This window comes from Helicoverpa zea, chromosome 8 (assembly GCF_022581195.2).
Source record: "Helicoverpa zea isolate HzStark_Cry1AcR chromosome 8, ilHelZeax1.1, whole genome shotgun sequence".
Taxonomy (NCBI): domain Eukaryota; kingdom Metazoa; phylum Arthropoda; class Insecta; order Lepidoptera; family Noctuidae; genus Helicoverpa; species Helicoverpa zea.
Window position 1 is genome coordinate 12,161,496 of NC_061459.1, and position 20,342 is coordinate 12,181,837.

At 34.4% G+C, this 20,342-nt stretch overlaps 1 protein-coding gene across 4 annotated transcripts in view; it reads right to left on the reverse strand.

The window, feature by feature from the left end:
* Nucleotides 1-20,342, reverse strand: part of LOC124632450 (nephrin-like) — a 271,203-nt gene that overhangs the window by 163,916 nt on the left and 86,945 nt on the right. For 2 of the 4 annotated variants that reach the window (XM_047167302.1, XM_047167299.1), the window contains exon 1: nt 14,570-14,851. The exons of the other annotated variants lie outside the window; for them this stretch is intronic. The gene's annotated coding sequence lies outside the window, so the exon portion shown is untranslated. Of the gene's footprint in view, nt 1-14,569; nt 14,852-20,342 lie in introns of those variants that run through there. 4 annotated transcript variants of the gene reach the window in all.

Consider the following 20,342-nt stretch of genomic DNA (forward strand, 5'->3'; position numbering starts at 1 on the left):
GTATAAATAAAATTATTATAGTTCACGGAATTTTGTAGAAACTTTAGCTCGATACGCACGATATTTGTGAATAAAGTTTTAGTATTTGGGCCACAAAACCCTTTTTTGAATCTTATCTACGAGACTTTAAACTGCTATGACAAGTTCTATCTGATGGTACTAAGGTGTTTTTCTTTAATTAGTTTTAGTTAGTAATAATTATTATACCGTAGTGTATGTAGAAAATCATCGAAGTTTACTATCCACACTAATTCTATAAGCCTTTTATGTCTGAAAAGTATTTTTTTTGGGATGCAGACGAAGCCACCAAATACAGCTAATTTTCGTACCTATTGATTTTGAGTCACCAAAAAACACCAGTAGGTATGTATATACAAAGGACCAGTATGTGTTATGTATACCTAAGTATTTCCTACAGGTTTTATATAGGACATTTAAAGCTTGTGGTACATTATAGCAGCACCGCAACAGCACGGCAGCAGCACGGCGTCGCCTCGAATTAAGACTACGGCTAGCTGCCAGCGCGCCAACCACGCGCTGCCCGCTCGCCGTCAGCGCGCCGTCCGCTCGCCGTCGGCGCGCCAGCCGCGAGGTGTAAGCTTGCTGTCACCGCAAACTCAATATTATTTTAAGACGATTATGATTGATGTTATGATTGAACACGACGTAATGACGTTGTTTCGCTGCCGGCTCGGAGTCGGCGCGCAATTAGCACGCCGTCGGCGCACTGTACGCATGAGGACCGCTCGCTTGCAGCACGCGGGCGGCGAGTCGAGTTGTGTGGAAGCGGCAAGCATGCTGACTGCTCGCCGTTGGCTTTTTCATATTGACATTACGAAATATATTATAATATACACGATTTAATGCTCTAAATTGAATGACAACTTAAATGCTGGTGTGGAGCCGTGCTGTTGCGGTGCTGCTATAATGTGCCACAAGCTTAAATCTAATAGGCCTAGATAAACATCTTAATAAAATATAAAAAAAAATAACATCAAAAATCTAGACGGAATAACTTCAAACAAACAATTTTGAAGAAATCCAAACTGTAACGTTAAAGGGTATTTTTTGCCTTACCCTAGTAACTTGTAAATTACTTTTTAAAACGTGAATAATTCCAACGGTTTTAACAAATTAGGCTTTGTTCGGTTCTGTTAGACACGCAAGCTACAAAGTTAGAACTTGAAATGAAGTCTTCTGACTTGTCAGACAAGCTGTCTTACTCTTGAAGGGTTAGAAACATGATTATGGAGGGTTGATAGACCGGTCAATTTGTAGAAAGTATTAATTTATGAAGTAGGTTAGTATTATAGCTGATTCTAAATGTTAAAGAAATGGCTAAGCGGATACAATCTCTTAGGTGTTTATCTACTTTTTGTATTTTATGCCTACAAAGATTTAGCCTACAAAAAATTTCAGTACCCACACATGCAGGTATAGGAACACCGAAAACGTTTATAAATGAGTACGACCTTAATTAAAATTTAGCGGTGCTTAAAAGGCCGTTGACCTCCGAAAATAATGATGTAGAATTTTCAGACCCTTTTTAGGTTTTTCAATATGTATGAAGTAATATGAATAAATTAATACTTGATCGCTAGGTGCAGTAATGTAGTGAGGATTTTAGAAATATCTACGATATTGAGAAATTGGTAACTTTATATTCAAAAGAATATTGTGTATTCATGTAGTTTTACATAAAACATTCGTTTCTTCAATTCATAGTTGCAGATTTTAAAGTAAAAATATTAGCAAAGAAGGATTAACAATTAAAATGGTATTACACGAGGATCAAACCCTGCAAAACCCACTGAAAAATGTGGAAGCAAGATTTTTCCGATAATTCTTAGTCATACTCGGATTGCCATAGATAACGCAAACTTTGATGAATGCTGCCGATAAATAGGTTTCGTATCGACATTTTGAAAGTAAAAAAACTTTAACATGATGACATACGACGGCTTGGTTTTTAATCAGACTACAGAAAAAACGGTATGTGTTTTCATAGGCGTATAAATAAAAACTCTGTTTACCAGATAAAAACTTTTGATTGAATCAGCGACCTCACATAATCAACTCATCAATTTAATAAAACAAAAGTATGTTTTGTTTTTCAACCCTCGCGTAATTGAGAACACAACACAACCCCATACTCGTAAATAAAGTAATTCTAATAAAAACAAATTGAATAAGCGAACCGGCCAGTCCAAGACTTGTCCATGACACGTTATTTTCTCGAATTCTGTCCTCAAAGTTTGGAGGGTCCAAGGGACCCACATCCTTGTATGACTCTCAACAATTGTGCCCTTCTCAAATAGAAACAGCGGGGAAATGCGGTTGACGTCAAGTTTTTCGGTCGTGTTTTATTTTTCTTGTACATTCGCTGATTTGAATATGAATGGCGAAATTGGACAGATTGTTTTTTATTTTGATTTGCAGATTACATTGCAAATACTTTAGAAGGAGCTTATTTTAATCTGTCTATGAATGATTCCGGTTATGCTTTCTGATTTAGACATAGTAAATAATTTTAGAAAGTAAGAATTACCAAATGTTAAACCCCGGTGGACTATATAGAATTTGTTACTGGTTTCAGGTTTTATTATTGTGAAAGTGTGAATAAAACCAAAAGGTTATTGACAAATCGATATTATCTAAATCAAATGTACCAAAAGGCGAGATAATAGCATAACATTGTATAAACTCTAAAGAAAACAACGTATAGATGTTTTAATCAAATCGTTGACTTTTACAGCATCGTACCGATATCTTACTTTGATTAAGTTGATTGGTACAAATTACTTGCAGTAAAAATAAGACTTCCTTATTGTTTCGAGCGCGAACTTGGTTCTGTTCTCGACTCGTATTCCTTTGTAAGACTTCAGTCTATTTTCAATTATCGGTTTCTTTGACTATCAAGAACAATAGTAATAGAATACTGCTTGGTATTGGTATATTTATTAAATTAACTGTGTGTTATTTTACTGCAGGGTAGAGATATTTTAAAATGCAAGTACTTAATAATAAAAAAGTGGAGCTATGTCTTCCAGATTTTTTAACTGTTTATAGTGTTTTCAGTAAAGATTTGATATAAATTAAGATTTTGATTTTCTTACAAATTTTAAAGTAAATAATTATGAATATTGATTATTCGTTACATTTTGACGTTTAAATTTCTAAGCCACATGAAGAGCCAAGCATGTTTTTTGGCTGAATAGGTTTATTTTTCTAGGTATGCTAAAAAGTTCGTAAAGCACACTGCAGTCTATTAACATTAATGTTGAATATTCTTTGACAAATATTAAGTAGTGATATCAATAAATAACGTTTCATATGAAATATTGATACTTCTACACACATAAGTAGAGAAAAAGCCAGGCGAGTGATAAATTGGATTTTAATTAAACATTTATTTTGTCATCATGCGTCATTATCAATGGTATGGACGTTATAGCGGAAATTCATTTTGGATTACTTCGAAAATTACATTAGATATTTTTTGTAATGTTATTGATTATTTAATTGCTATTATTAATTACTTATATGATATTTAATATTTAACACAATGTGCAGGGTTAACTATATTATGTACTTAAGTTTTAAAGTTCTCAATGTCTGTAAATAGCCTAGCTTCAAACTTTTATTCCATCTAGGTTTATTTTTTCAATCATTTGGTAACGTTTGAGCACCTTTGTGCCAAGTCAGTCTCGTCAGGTCAAATACAATACGACCAAAACATAACCTTATTAAGTTTGAACATACCTCAAATGGCTAAATTATTAATATTGGTAAGTAAATATGAATAATTCGTACCTGTAAGCATAGGAGAGAGAACTAACACATGTGGTCGCTGGTCTAGACAGCGAACAACCTTGAATACTTGGTTTATTTGACAACATACATAATTAGTGTCCATTACTACTTAGTTTGAAGCTAATACCACTATTCTACAAAACATCACTACATATAATAAAACAGTCGCTTTTTCTGTCCCTATGTAGCTTTGTACCCTTAAATCTTCAAAACTACGCAACCGATTTTCATGCGGTTTTTTTTAAGTAAATAAGTTATTCAGTAGAGAACATAGTACTTTCACACTAGCGGATTTGCCGTTCAACTTTATCAAGCCACGGGTATACTCGCATCACTGCCTTCACGATCCAAAGTAAACAATTAACAACTACCGGGTTCAAACGATGACAGGGGAAACCAGTTTTTGCCGCTCCAACTATGTCATTGCGAAAATCCCGCTGGTGTGAAAGCAATGTACCTAACTTACTATAAATACTGTAACTTTGCAATGAACTCAGCCATTTGACTCCTTGAGCACTATTTCATACCTATAGATATTGTTGAGAAGCTTTGCTTGTCCGACTCTGGCTTCACAATAGTAAAAATAAATAACAAAACACACACGGCACAAATAGCTAACTTCAGATTCACAGCTATTTGGTGTGAACTGTAACTAAATATCTACAGCTTAATAAACTGTTTATGCGTATTCATACAGGCCATAAAACGATAGTTTACAAATCGACTTAAAGCAGAACCGGACCGCTACAAATACCACAAAATTCCAGCTCATGAATGCAGAAATAGCGTATTGATGAGTTTAATTACTCCATATATGAGAATATGAGAATTATGATGGACGCACTGCACACTGCACTAATACCCCTATATCATGGAGAACAAAATGAATAGCGGAGGTGACATAACGCAGAATCTCCTAAAATGCGGGAATGTCACGAGGAACGTTATTGTCTTCGCCCTTCATTTTTGTAATACATTGACAGATGTCCCTAAGAACCCGAATTAGTTCTATCATAAATGATAGTCTTGGCGATGCCCACCGTACATATTTGACCTAGAAGAAGGCACCTAACCTACCTGCATTATGGCATCTCCGCTCATGTTTCCTTGCTCCGTGCCTAGTATACACAGGGATACCTGTTTCTGTATACACAGGTATCATTTACGGTACCTGAGAGATGTATTTTGAGTAAGAGGGTATTTGGAAGATGTAATTTTGGGAACTGGAAATTATGTCGTCATATGTACCCAGGTTAAACAGTTTATTTGCACGTATGTAGGTAGATGTATACCCAGTCTACATAGCTAGAATACACGATCCGATGTAAGGTATAAATACCTGTAAGATACATGTTCAGTGGTGTTGTAATTCTCAGATATCCAGGTTATTTTGGTGATGTTTTATCCCAAAAAAAAATGTAGATCACCCCAATTCCTACCACTCAATTCTTTCAATAATTTTCACTCAAGTTTAACTTACCTAAAATTCAGGCTCACTAATCAAAGACCTAACAAAGTGAATATCATTTACATTCAACTTTAAATTACAGCACTAGAAAAAACAACTTCACTCAAATACTCAGACACAGTGACAAAATAAAAACTGTAGACACAGCATGACAGTCAAATCCAAACAAGAAATTCGCATTCAACAAAAAAGGGACCATCCATACATACCACTTGTTATATACATACATACATGGGTATATTTTTACGCGGTCACCGTGACAGATCGCTTGAAACCGGGACTACAGTCACCGTGACAAGCGGTCACACTAAAGGTACCAACAGACTGCAAACTTTTAGTCGGCCGACAGTTTGTTTGGGCTCATAATCAGTATGAAGATGACTGGTAGAACGTACATTACACCATCATTGCTATAGAGTTTGTTACACCTTTTTCTTCTTCCTCCCAGCAAAAACTCATAGAAATTGGTGAAGGGTGGGTGTTTTGAGGGCTGTCTTTTGTAAATTTGACCTTCATAAAGTGCCGATTTTCAGCGTACTTTGAATAAATGACTTTCCATCTTTTTATCTTATCTTTACGATCATACAAATATACTTTGATTGGATTCAAGATTTGCTTTATTTATTTTTTACCAACATTCGGGTCGACTGTCGGCAACTTTTTAGTCTGCCGTCTGCGGATTTGCTAAGCAGGCGAAGGCACGTGATGTGTTTATATCAAGACAGGATTATCCGTAGCCAACTCACTCGGACTTAACTCAATCATACGTAATTGGATGAAGAAAGTAAGCGTTCATTTGTTTATTTGTGGCATTATGAATCTGTGATAGCGTTGGTGTTTTCTCAGTATTTGGAATATTTGGAAATCTGTCGATAATAATGGTAAAAGTATGGTGTTCCCTTAAATATAAAGCCCACAAACACGTTCATCTATTCAGAAGTATTTTAAGTCATTGTCGGTAGCGCAAAAGTAGAGAGAGAAAACAATATTAGATTGTTACATTTATTTTTCCTTTTTAGAATTCCCAGAAAAAAACTCTCCCTAATTCATGTAACCCATGTTTTATGAATTTCACAAGCTGTGGTTTTTTTTTCCTTTAAATATTTACATTAAAGTACTTCCCCACTATTCTCAAATTTACAAACCATCACATTTACACACAATCACTATCAATAAATAAGTCTATATCAAATAATCTCTCATTTTTTACTGTCTACGTATCTAAGAGAAAAACGTGACATATTTATATGAAGCGGAGATAATCCCCTCAAATTGTATGGACTCAACGATGGCCGATCCGTCTAATTACGTCAGACCGAATGGACTCGTATTTACTTTTTTAATTGCAATACAGATATAAAGGGGATTAGAAGGATATGTGCGGTTTTATCGCATGAATGATACGTTTCGTTTGCGGAGCTTTTATTTCGTACCATCAGTTTATTTACCTACCTACCCTATATTTAGACATATATATGGCCGTGTTTAAATAGATAATTACTGAACGACTAGTAGGAAAAACGATAAATTCTGTAAAATTCTGTGTTCACTGAAATGCATTGTGGGATATCTAATCTGTAGCTGCAAACTACATCAAAAACGAACAAATTCGTTTATGTTATGCTAACCCTATAATTAGAACGGCTAGTAACTGCAAAACATCCTAGCAATTTAATTACTAAAATTCCTGTAGAATTTTTCATGTCAAAAATAGTCTGAGTTTTATTTTGGTTTTTAGTTTATATTGAAAACTTCTATAGAATGTCGAAGCTCGGTTGTTCAAATATGTGTTGCGTGTAAACTACGCAAAAATGCTTTGACGCTTCGCCCAATAGAGAGAACGCTGATTCTAGTTTAGACTGCGAAATGCTGGTTCCAAAAGTCATGTATGCGTAAAAAGTAATTGCTTTGAATCATATGCAGTTACAAAAACATATTGAGAGAAAAAAAGAAAGTCAATCATTTGTACTTTACTTTTTCTTTGAGTTGTATTTTACTTGACTGCACTAAAAGGAGAGTTTTTTTTATTGGAAAAATTTGCAAACTATTATAGTAAAAAATACTTTTTATAAATTAAAGATCTGCTGCAAGTTAGACGCATTTCTAACTTTGCAATGATAAATTAAATTATACATTCATGTAACATAACTTCATAATTTGATTTCAAGAGAAATATCTATGTACAAACTAAAACTAATAAACTAAATAAATGTTCGTAAACAATGAGCGACGGCCAGAACCAATATGGTTTTGTCATCACGACCACAAAATCAAATCTCAAACATCCCATAATCACGCATCAGATTCAATGTAAATTTCAACCATAATAAACCATTTTAATTAACCACGTTTCCAATCTAATTTCAGTTGAAAATTTCCAAATTTCCAAATAGGTTTTTCGAAAATTTTCAATTTATCCACAGCAAGGAAACTTGGTGTGTAAACGAGGCTTTTGCCAACATCATTAATTAGATTGTGGAGTTCGAACGCAGCTCCTTAGTCAAAATTTACTTGGTATCAAATAATGTACTACAGTCATTTCACTATGGGTACAGTATTTAATGGTTATAGCTAGAATTTGTATTGATACCGTTTAAATTGAACTAAAACTGAAGTGGTAATAAAACTATTCTGTCTTCGAAGTGTTCAGTCTATTTATTGGATAAATATCTATTGATAAAATACGCAAATTTTATGTAGCTACTTAGTTTTTCCTCACAGTTTATTTTTATAATGTTACTCTGATGTTGATATCGGCTGTAATACTGCCAAGTTTCAGCAGTCAACAGTAATTCAGTAATTGAGCGTGAAAGAGTAGCATTCAAACATCTATACATTCATTCATACCACCATTCACGTTTATAATATTGTGGAATAACTTGCCACTGAAAGTTAACCCCACAATTTATCTTACAATATACCATAACTGCTTCAATAATCTTAATACTCTGCCCTGTAATCAACGCTTACTAATTCATAATACTCAAAGAGCACATTATTAATTAATAATATAATTTTCAGGCTTCCCCGAGCATCAAATTACATAGTTCCCAATTGGTTTTGATTTCATTTGTGTTATTAACTGTCGAATACTCGAGTATTTCGAACAAAGACGGATAGATTAAAGTTTTACTTTACGCTTATTATTTAGTTGTAAGATTTCATGATAATGAAAAATAGGTAAGTAATACTTACTTACTAATTTAAGTCGTAATTTAATGTAAGTCGTGGTGGCATAGTGGGCAAAGAACCAACCTCTCGTGTGTGAGGGCGCGGGTTCGATTCTAGGTCAGGCAAGTACCAATGCAACTTTGCTAAGTTTGTATATACTTTCTAAGTATATCTTAGACACCATTGTCTGTGTTTCGGATGGCACGTTAAACTGTAGGTCCCGGCTGTCATTGAACATCCCTGGCAGTCGTTACGGGTAGTCAGAAGCCAGTAAGTCTGACACCAGTCTAACCAAGGGGTATCGGGTTGCCCGGGTAACTGGGTTGAGGAGGTCAGATAGGCAGTCGATTCTTGTAAATCACTGGTACTCAGCTGAATCCGGTTAGACTGGAAGCCGACCCCAACATAGTTGGGAAAAAGGCTCGGAGGACGATGATGACTAATTTATTTACCTAGTGAAGAGTTTTTGGCTAAGTAATAGGTTTACGGGACGATTGAAAGGTTAAGCAAAGCTTGTTGCGGTCTGTTCGTGGATGGGTGACTAACATGACGTGTTAAGGAATAATAATATGTAATCTTGGATGATTAAAAATAGTCCTTCAAGATTGGAATAAGCCGTAATTATGACACGAAGATATAGGTAGTACCAAGTACCTAGTACTTATAATCGAGTAGTTAATTACTGTCTTTCATTTATTTTATGTTGGCAATATATAATTATGTGTAGATATTTAATTCTAGCGTATTAGGTATCTGTCTTTTTCCATTCAGTTTATTTTTTTCATGATTTACTGTAATTTGTTTTACATCGAAGCTTGCTTCCCCATAGTAATACCTATTCTATTCACCAAACTGCAAACTTTACGTCACCTCAAAACTTACCGCAGTTAAAATGCAAAAATATTACAACTGAAAATAAAATTCCTCTCCACAGTTTATTTTCCCGACGGACTACAACCGACCTTGCTCAGAAAGCGGTCACTACCGTCGTATCATTTGTCAAATATTTTGATAGAATGTCACAAAGAATTTTATGTAACAAGTAAGCGACAATTCTTAGAAAAAATCACGTGAAGTTTTATGTAAATCTAACGTTTTTGAAGTGGTTTTCGAAGTATTGATAGGTATATTTTATGTATTTGTTTTCTTTCATCTCAAAATGCTATAGCTATGTCTTCAGGGTGGCAAAGATGTTTGAACTTAAAGACATATTCTGCAGACTAAACTGTCGACCATGGTCTGATGACGCGATGGTTAGCTGTAATATTATTTTGAATTAGATATCTAATCATACTTTCGAATCGGTCTGATACTGGTCTGATACCTGATCGTCATAATGTGGGCACTACCAATCATGTCCATACCTTAGAGCCCGTTCAAACTATCGGCTGACAAAAAGTTGTCAGTAAGCTTACTATAGATTTAGTACAGACCTACAGTATGAAATGATAAGATAATTTAAACAAAGTCCGAAGTCACGACTTGATTAAGATTAACGGGCTAAGCCCCGAAGACTTCCTAAGACCTGAGTCTGACAGTGTAAGGGATTATTATTAATGGTCTGACTAAACGGCTATCTGACAGGCCTAGTGTTTCTGACACTTGCTATAACTCGTTTGTAGCCGTTTTAAACGGAGCTAAGTCTGACCTTTTTGCTATAAATAATTAAGAGATGAAATGCTGGACTCTGGACGACTACTCGTATTTAACATCTGCAGAATATGTAACTGCGGATTTCTATAACCTATCGCTAAACTGTTTTGCGATTAGAGATTGTACATTTTTAAAGACATAATTCATAAAAAGCTAAGGCCAGAATTCAATCTCTAAACGCAAATTGAATACATATACTTAATTAGGATATATAAGATATAGAAATCCACCGTAAAAGGTTCCGTATCAATCTGTAGTTTGAATGATTTTCTGCGTATTCTAATTAAACACATCATTGATTTTGATTGGCACGTTCATTAGTAGTGCGTGAGTTAACAAGGGCTGGCTCGGGTTTGATATGGGGTAAATGCAGTGAAAATCTACAGCCGTAGTGCTTCACTACATAGTATTAAACAAAGTCGTTTTTTTTGTCCCTATGTCCCTTTGTACGCTTAAATCTTCAAAACTACGCAACCGATTGTCATGCGGTTTTTTTTTAATAGATAGAGTGATTTTTATGTATAATAACATATATTAAATAGTGGGGAAATACTGTTATCCCGTGCGAAGCCGGAGCAGGTCGCTAGTTGGCTAAAAAAATACTTTTTTTCATTTTGACAAAAAAAATACACGCCTTTAAAACTTTTTCCACAATACTTCGGACTAAATTTTTTTTCCTCAATATTTTCGAAGAATTCAAATACATTTCCTAACCCAATTCTAATAGGAACATCCAATGAAATATGAGGCAAAGATAATGAACGCAAACAGACTCGACCCATTTATATGGAAGGGTAACGCTGAATCTTTGATAATGGCGAGATGAGATCTCGATAAATCTCACTTCGTACGTCAGGAGTACGGTTAGAATAGCAAATACTGTATCAAGGCTCTTGATCTTGTATGAAATGCTTGAACACTTGGGTAGTAGCTGACTTGAAAAAATGTGGGTAACAACTTTGATATCTTGGTATATATCTTGTTAGTATTTTTGGTCTTCTAAGCATGTAGGTTTGTAATATTGTTTATTTTTGAAGTACCTAGTTATGTTTTTCAAAAACACTGTGACGTTCTAAAAACGGTTGATAAAACCGAAGTTAGTGTAGTTTAATCGAAAGTTAGTTAACTAGTTCTTCTACAAAGGGTTAACTCCAAAAATTATTATCCAACTTTTCTATGTAGCTCTGTTATTTTGTATTCCATAATGTAATAAAAATATCATAATGCGTCTGAAATATTTCTGAAGCGGCGAAAACTTTCGCTTTTATTAAAAGTACGCATCGTTGGCAAGAGCTTAACTTTGCTGAAAAAGTTTACATTATACCCAATTTACATGATTTCGAGTCATAATGTGAATCCTACCGTCATTATATACTTTGCTTATTCACATAAATTATTTATTCACGATGGTGTTCGTTCGCATTATTTTAGATTATATTACGGGGTGTTGAATACCCGTATTTGATTAACATAATATTGAAGATTGATAACCATTGTCAGTCCATGGCAGTCGGGTAAAAATTGGTCATCACCATCATTATTTCCATTTATCTACGACCGCTTCTAATACGGAATAAGAGTGAGTGTGAATCAACGCGCTCTTTCAGCGGATTGGCGATTTCAAACTTCAAAGTCTAGGTTTCTTCTGGATTTTTTACCTTCCTTATCAGTCACAGGTGCCATAGATAAACGTACTTAGTAAGTATATAATACTCGTATAAGTTACATAGAAAAATACAATGGTACTTGCTCAACCTGGAATTGAATCTACGCACTCGTACTTAATTAAGTAAGAGGCACGAACTACAAGTACTGGGCCATAAAAAACAGACCATAATCATATAAATAAAAATACATAGACCAATAACTAATTCGGTGTATCATCAATAACCATAAGATCATAAAAGCCAGAGCTACTGTTCACACTAAAGGGTCAGATCTATTTCAGAAGGGCTAAAACTATATGTATAAAATTCAGGTCCGATCTATTTCTAATCAAATAAAATGACAGAGTTAGATTCTCTTAATAAAATAATCGATAAAGTCACACGACAGAGATAGTTAGATAAGCACTGAAAACTGAAATTACCACAAATTCTTTTAATATTATTTGTGAGATGACGTCAGAAAGAAAAGTATAGAAGAAGAACATATGCTGCGTCAACTAATGTCAATCGATGACATTAGGAAAAGAGCCGGAGGATGATATACCCATGCCAGACTTAAAGGTGTCCCAATAATCCTAATAATGTTATGAATGCGAAAGTTACCTTCCTGTACAGACGTTTGATTCCCTTTCACACAAAAACTACTGAATACGTTTTCATAAGGCTAGTTTTTATCCGGATGCGGAAAAATATACCCCTCAAAAGCTAGTATAATATGTATTTATGGTCTTCCCTTTCCTCCATATTAAGACTTTCTCACATGTTCCTCAATGCGTAACCTTATACCTACCATACCAGGACATCAGCTTTCCACATAGATTTTCTTTAATGAACCTGTTAATTAGCCTCATACAAACGTAATGTAAGATAAAAAAAATAAAAACCCCTATTGTAAAGGCAGAAAATGTAGCAAAATGTTTCTATAGACATTGTAACCGTTAGTGGTTTTACACCCTGTTTTCACCGCAGCGAATTCGACGGGTAAATGAGGAAGGAAAAAACTTTGCCAGCTACATTTCCCATTTATTGAGTTTTTCTTGCAACAATTTGCAAAATTAAGACGCATTTTCTTTTTTCGAAGTTTATTATCTTGAGGTTTATTTTGTTTGAAAATTTTGTAGCCAAAAAGGCCAGGAATAAAATCGCCAATAATATTTGCTTTTCGGTTTTTGTTCGACAGTAAATCAAATAATTTTCGATACTGTTACAAAAGTGGCCATATAGTCTCCACAACTATATACTTACCAACGGTACACTATTATGTAATAAAGTACGTCACTCCTTTGTAAAAACAAAAGAGAAACAATCGAATGTTTTCAATTAAACAACGAGATAGTTTGTCAATAAACGTTTAAACGCTACAGTAGAAGACATCGGAACGTAATTTTATTCCTACGAATCGTTTGTTTATATTTCAAAAGAATCTCTGTCCTTCAAACGTAACAGAAATCAATTAGAAGGTATCAAATTTCACACAAAAGCTCAGGAATTTCTTTCACAGATTTTCATTAAAATCGCCTCCTTTTGTCTTAAATTTAATCAGGAAATTGGAAAAATTGTTACGCGTAAGTGATAAAGAAAAATGGTTTCAGTCCGTTCTCGTATAAATCCATGTCTTTTTTAATAAAATAAAGGTAGCTTGTGATTTGCTACAGACATTATTTTACCTACAACGTTTTTCTCTGTAATTTTCAGATGGGCAATATATTTACCGTGTACCTACATTAGTGAGTAAATTCAATTAATGTACTTGTTTTTCCATCTTGTACATTTGAGTAAACTACTTTTTAATTATAGCCAAATAAGTGTTAATAACGTTTATAATTTAACACCTTCAAATGGTAGTTAAATACCGGTACGCTACCTTTTACCTATGATCTATATCAAGTTATGAATAAACAATCCTTTGCCACACGTGTAACGCTTTACTTCATTAATATTGTATAACGCATATACTTTTTGTTATAACAAATATCATTACCTTTATCATTATTTTTCGTAGATCAATTAATCTGAACTCATTTCAATTCGTAAAAAAAACGAGTGTTCATCCTTCATTGAAGGTAGTCAATTTCTTACTATAAACAAATACTAGGTAATGGACACGGGCACAATTTTATACAGAATTTCATCTATGACTCTTTTCAAATATAAAAAAAAAACAGCTGTCATATAAAAAAAACCGTGAAATACCGTAAAATACCGTGGATTAATAACGGTTTTTAATCTATAGCTAATTATTGGTAATTTTATCAATAAATATTATAGAGTCAAAATAAAATCAAATGTGACATAATAACAGAATTAGGTCAAAACGTAATAAGCCTGCATTTAGTAAAATTCCGATTGAGTGACGGAAATCTCCAATTTTCCCATAATAGCGTTTATGAATATAGACAACACTTTCAGTATTTAATTAAACTAATAATTCACTATTCAACTGCGTAGTCTGTTGTGCAAAACAGTAATGAATACTAAGCTTCTGTAATATCTTGATTATTCATATTTGGTATATTTTAAATATTATTTGAAATCAAATTACTAGTGGTTCATGTTCATAATGGTATTTACGCAATATTACGCAATATGGCCATACAATATTACTTATACATAAAACCACTTGATTATTAAATACCATACATAACAACAAACCACGTAAAATATTCCAAAACGACATCATAACCCCATAACACTCAATAGTAAACGAAAAAGTTCCCTAACAAAACGATACCATTTACACTATCGAATAAAACTCTAAATGAAGTAATCACGAGTCACTTAAGTTAGTTTTACTCACCGTGATGCGGAAGAAACATCCCACTTTGACAATCAGACACATTGCTCACTACCACAACTATAAACACAACCGCTAAAAGAAAAAACTCTTCGAATTTCCCAACAGTCACCGGGACACTCACAAAGTTACTACGGACCGGGCGACAGCCGCTCATCATTAATTCAAGTTCACAAAAACTTTTGACTCATCAACATTTACGACAGTGGCTACATTTTATTTCGTTTGTAGGTTAATGAAACATCGCGTATCGGAGGCTAGGCTTATGAAAGTCGTGTGCACTCCACGAATGCCGCGCTCACACTACGTAAGGGCGTAACTTGACGTATCTCAGTGCGCTTGCGTAAAACGGAGTGACTCTTCTCCCTGACGGACTTATTCACGAGTTAATTAATATATCAACTTTTCTCCGTCCCCCCTATATTAACTGTCACCTTTAATAAAATATTTTGGCTTAGTGTCTTTTCCCTCTGCTGGGAGGAAGTTTGGCCGTTGAAATTTTGAAATAAAATTAGCACTGCCACTGCAAAGTAACCAATTAAAGGGCTAATAAATTAATCAACAGTGTCCGTTGTCTTGACAGGACACTTCAGACTTCAACGCTAATTACAGTTTCTTAGGTATTTTGTTAATCTGTTCGTTTATTTAAATAAAGTTTTCGCTGGGCGATCCATTACAGTAGCATGATCGATTACATTGATGAAGATAAACAAATTAAAGTCTAGAGCTGTCGGCTGTGCCTATCCGACGAGGGACGTGACTTGAAATTGTAATACAAGTACTCAGCTCTAGGTACTATTTGTAGAATTCGTTTAGCGACTAGATTCTTCTGTCAGCCGTCCTTTACGACATTGAATGTAGAAGTAATATTTCGGTTACACAACTTTATTATTCCTCTAACATCTCTAAATAAATAGCAATGATATGTAACATACTTCGTTGGCATATAAAGTGGATGAAATTCTTACCCATAGGTACAACTTAATTACTTCATAAGTAAAACCGCTAAAAACTAACGAAACCCTTTACTTTAACATCTCAATCGAACCCCAAACATTTTTTCCCCAACATTTTCATATAAAACGTCCAATCAGACACAATGGCTACACTTCTAATTGCATTGATTGCTGTTCAGAAGGCATTGTACAATCCATTAGGCGCTATTAGAAACTTTTTACTGAACTGTGAATGAAAATTCTACACAACACTGGTTATTGTACAGCAATTGTCGTTAAACTAAATTGACCGGCTATTTTTATAGATAGCTAGTAGCCATTTTGTGCTCCAATGCATTCGGTGAAGGCGTATGTCGGTATTCCTATCTGCAAGTGCGATATAATGTTATGGGTGAGCCTTTGTTGTGAAAAAATTGCTCAGATAAAAGTTGAATTTTTCAAACGCTATTGAAATGTTTCTTAGAGTTAACAGTTTACTTAGTTATTATTTCTGGCGTTTGGTTTCTATATTATTACATAAAATTTGCAGAAAACACTTCGTTGAACAACCGAAAATGTTTTTTATAAACAAGTATCATTAATTTGTCAAAAATAATGAATATTACAGAACTACTGTTTTACTCAATCTATCCTAGTGTTTTTCTATTACGTAGTTTGTTTTTGTTTTCCTATCTATAAAGCCGGCTGACTAATTTTCCTCATGGGAAGCGAAGGGCACATGGCTTACTTGGGCCTGGAATGTGATAATAGAAAATAGAGAAAACCTCTTTTCAGGGACAAAGGAATAACTTTGGCGAATCAAAAATTATTTTGTGCAATTTTCTTGGGTTTTTACCTGAAAATATTTGGTAAACTGTTCCCTTTTTTCAAGCTGTCTGTTCGTTTTTCAACCGCCTACAGTGTAGTCAACACCTACATTAGGATCTTTCTTTTTATTTTTAGGGTTCCGTAGCTAAAAAGAAAAACGGGACCGACCCTACTAAGACTTCGCTGTTCGTCTGCCTGTCCGTTAGTCTGTCCGTCAGTCCGTCAGTCTGTCACCAGGTTATATCTCATGAAACATGATAGTTAATTATTTTTTTCACAGATGATGTAGATATTTTTGTAGCCGATATAACAACAGATACTTACTGTAAAATTAGTATTTAACATTAATATTTTTCGAGGCTCCAGTAAAACAATTGTGTTTTTTTTTCTTGCTACTTTTATACACGTTTTATACAAGGTACGGAACGTCGAGTCCGACTCGCACTTGGCTGTTTTTTTCGTTTGTAAGCCGACAGACACTTGTTCCTTTCTTTTACGACATTCCCAGTCTTTGATGCATCAAAATGTGACGCCTTATTCTCAGTTTCTTTACGACATTAAAAGAGTTTTTTGTAGAAAATAATAATGCTTTGTTCCTTTGATTGCTGAATGTATATAGTTTGTGATATTATAGTGGGTAGAATGACAGTTGGGGTCAGTTGAATCATTGTACTTGCTCATCTTAAATTGTGAGACATGACCGCTTTGTGACGTCATCACCGTCTCATTAATTGTTAAATACTGATATTGATTTGATTATATAGTTAAATTCCTGCAACGTTTTTTCTCACAGTTTTAAATGCATGTAGTTTTGAAAAAGTGTAGGATTTATTATGATGATGAATAATGTAATGTAATAAAGGGTTTTTGTTTGTCTACTGACAGGCTCTGAAACAACTCAGAAGCCATACTATCCTCAGATGACACTGGTTAATTTTATCAGGGAAGGGGATGTAGTTCCCACGGGACACGAGTGAAACCATGAGAAACAGCTAGTTTGTAATATATATGCCATTAGATTACGAACCTCAAATGCCAGAAGTTACCTATATATCTAGTTACCGTGACCCTGGTACGTAAGAGGCCTACGACGGAACATGATAGATTTTTTGTCAGTAAAAGTCTAGCACTCCCTCACCGCTGCTAACGCACAGTGGGTCCTTTGATGATTTTTGCCATCAATAAAAAAAGGAGTTACTATATTTCGTCGTCGTCGTTATGTCGTATTTTGACGACCTCGATGGCGCAATGGTCATCATGCCGGACTGCCGTATCTGAGGTTCCGGGTTCGATTCCCGGTTCGGTCGACATTTGTGTGATGAGCATGCTTGTTGGCCGTGGTCTGGGTGTTACAATATGTATTTATAAATATGTATACATGTAGCTATATGTAGTTTATCGGTTGTGTTAGTACCCATAACACGAGTTTAATAACTTACCATGGGGCTAACCGACCGTGTGTGGAAAAGTGTCCCACATTATTATATATATGCACTATAATAGCATGTACACATAGTATGTACACAACTAACATACAAATACACAACATAATTTTAATTCCACAACAATGTTAGCGCATTCGTTTAAAACGATGGATAACAGATAGGTTCTTTATTTTTCCTTCCGCCCAGATAAACGTTCGTCCAGTTTCAGACAATACACATGAACAGTTTATTGTTTTGCCTAGCCTGCATATATTTGCATCACAATCCTCTATGACGGCATCGCGTACTATATTTTTAAGCCTTGCAAAGAGGAATAATTTCAGTTCTGTTAAAGCATTTGCGGATGGATTCAAGGCTAAAATGATGCAAACTGTAAACTTATAGTCGGCCGACGTTTGTTAGCTCATTAATCAGTATGGTAATTAATGGTGCAACCACATAACAACGATCAGGTATTTGACCTTTATAAAGACTCACTGAAAACTTTGATTGAATTCACGATATTCTTAAAAAAAAAAACAACCATTCGGTCAACTGTAGGCCGACTGTTCGATAATTTTTAACTATTGTTACTTGTTTAGTAGGTACTTAAGCTATCGTTTTAAATCAGAATATTTTGATGATACCTAATAATACTCAAGGTCAGTTTGGACGTTTACACGGAATTTAGCATTCTTGAAGGGAGAGGGGATTTCGGTAACTCCCAGGAGACCTACCCACTATTAGTTACAACCTGTTTCCTATAGATATGAGGAATATGTTTATCCTTATTATTATCAAAACTTGCTTTGTATATTATATGTATTAAAACTGATAAAAATGTAAATTTAAATTTTACTAAGAAAGTTTTTAATTACAATACACAAAATGCAGTGCATTTCTTAAAAGCTGACTAAAAACTAACTACACTACAAAATAGCAATTAAAACTCTGAAAGTTAATTATTTAAGAGATCTAGACAGTTAATATGTTCTGAGTCAATTATACTGGCTGCAATAAACTCGTGTAAGAGAAGCATTATCACTTAGCTTAACTAAGTAGATTAATTAAAATTAACACTTAAAAGCCAAGGATAAGCGCTTCTTTAGTCATAATGCAAGCTATTTAATTTAATATCTGCAACTATTAAGTTAAGAGGGGCTCGTGGCTTAGTTTGAGTTACACTAATCGATACAATTAGTACTACAGTTGGACTAAATGGCCATTAAAATATTGCCGAAAAGCTATATTTTTAAGCTGAAGAGTTTGTTTGCTTAAACGCGCTTAGCTCAAGAAGTACTGGACTGAATAAAAAAATATTTGTATGTTAAATAGCCCATTTTTATTGAGGAAGATTAAAACACCAAAAAAAATATCCGCGTAAGCTAGTATAAGTATTAACATTCAATGCCGTATGCGTAGCGAAATATTGGGCCTCCAAAATTTAAGTTGCCATCGACTCGCCAAGAAGAAGAATATTAACATTTAAGTTTTGAAATTCATTTTATTTCAATTTAATTGGCATGCCAAAAACAAATTCAAAACGTTTATTCAATTCTGAAAACAGGACACGGTAATAATTTAAGTATCGAATTCCATTCACCTAACTAATTGACTGGCTCAACAAAATGATATTATTAACAAATATTTGATACATCTAACGTTAGCTCTGCCGAATGAATATTAAATGCTAATTTCATTACTGCCTGATACGGCCACCGGAGTCAGGGTTTAGAGTAGCCGTATACTGCAAACTTTTAGTCGACTGACTGTTTGTTCAAGCTCACGATGTCCTTCTAGCCGATTATCGGCTACGGCGGCTGTTCTCATGTAAGGATCAGCCACCTACGCAGCACATAGTGCACAAGCATTTGCGCAGACACAGGTGCACTCACTATTCCTTCACTCTCATAGCGCGATGAGACGGCCAACTGCCAGGCTCCGGGCTGCTTTATGAAAGTTTTTAATTTCTACAACCTAAAAAGAATTCTACCATACCCCGGAATCGAACCCGAGACTACGACTACGACCTCTAGAGCTAGACCGACGAGGCAGAATGTTAGTGTTAGGCAGAATGTTAGTACATAACAACGATCAGGTATTTGGCCGATATTAGGTGAATAAAAACTTTGTCAACCAAAATTCAGGATTTTTTTTTAATATTGTTTGCCAGCCGTTGGGCCAACTGTCTGCCAACTGCTTAGTTTTCAGTGTACGGGTACTCTTAATTAAATTAATAATGTTTCCCTTAGATAATAGATATTATGGATTACTATAGCTTGGACATGTCATTCAGAAGCCAGTTGGGTTATTATTGTTTCTGATATAATAATTTGTTAATTTGTTGGTAGAATTTATGCGTTTAATGGAACGTTGGAATCATGGATGTCTGCGTTAAAGTTTGTTTGTATACAAAATTGTTGAATGTAGGAAAAAATATAATTTTGAATATACAAAGGTAAAAAGTTATTTTTCTGACAAATTAAAAGTGGTCAAGGGTTTTTTTAATTTTTTGTTCACAATAAAATATAATCACTCATTTAAAACATAAAAAAAAATAAAAATATATGAATAACATAAAAAATAAAA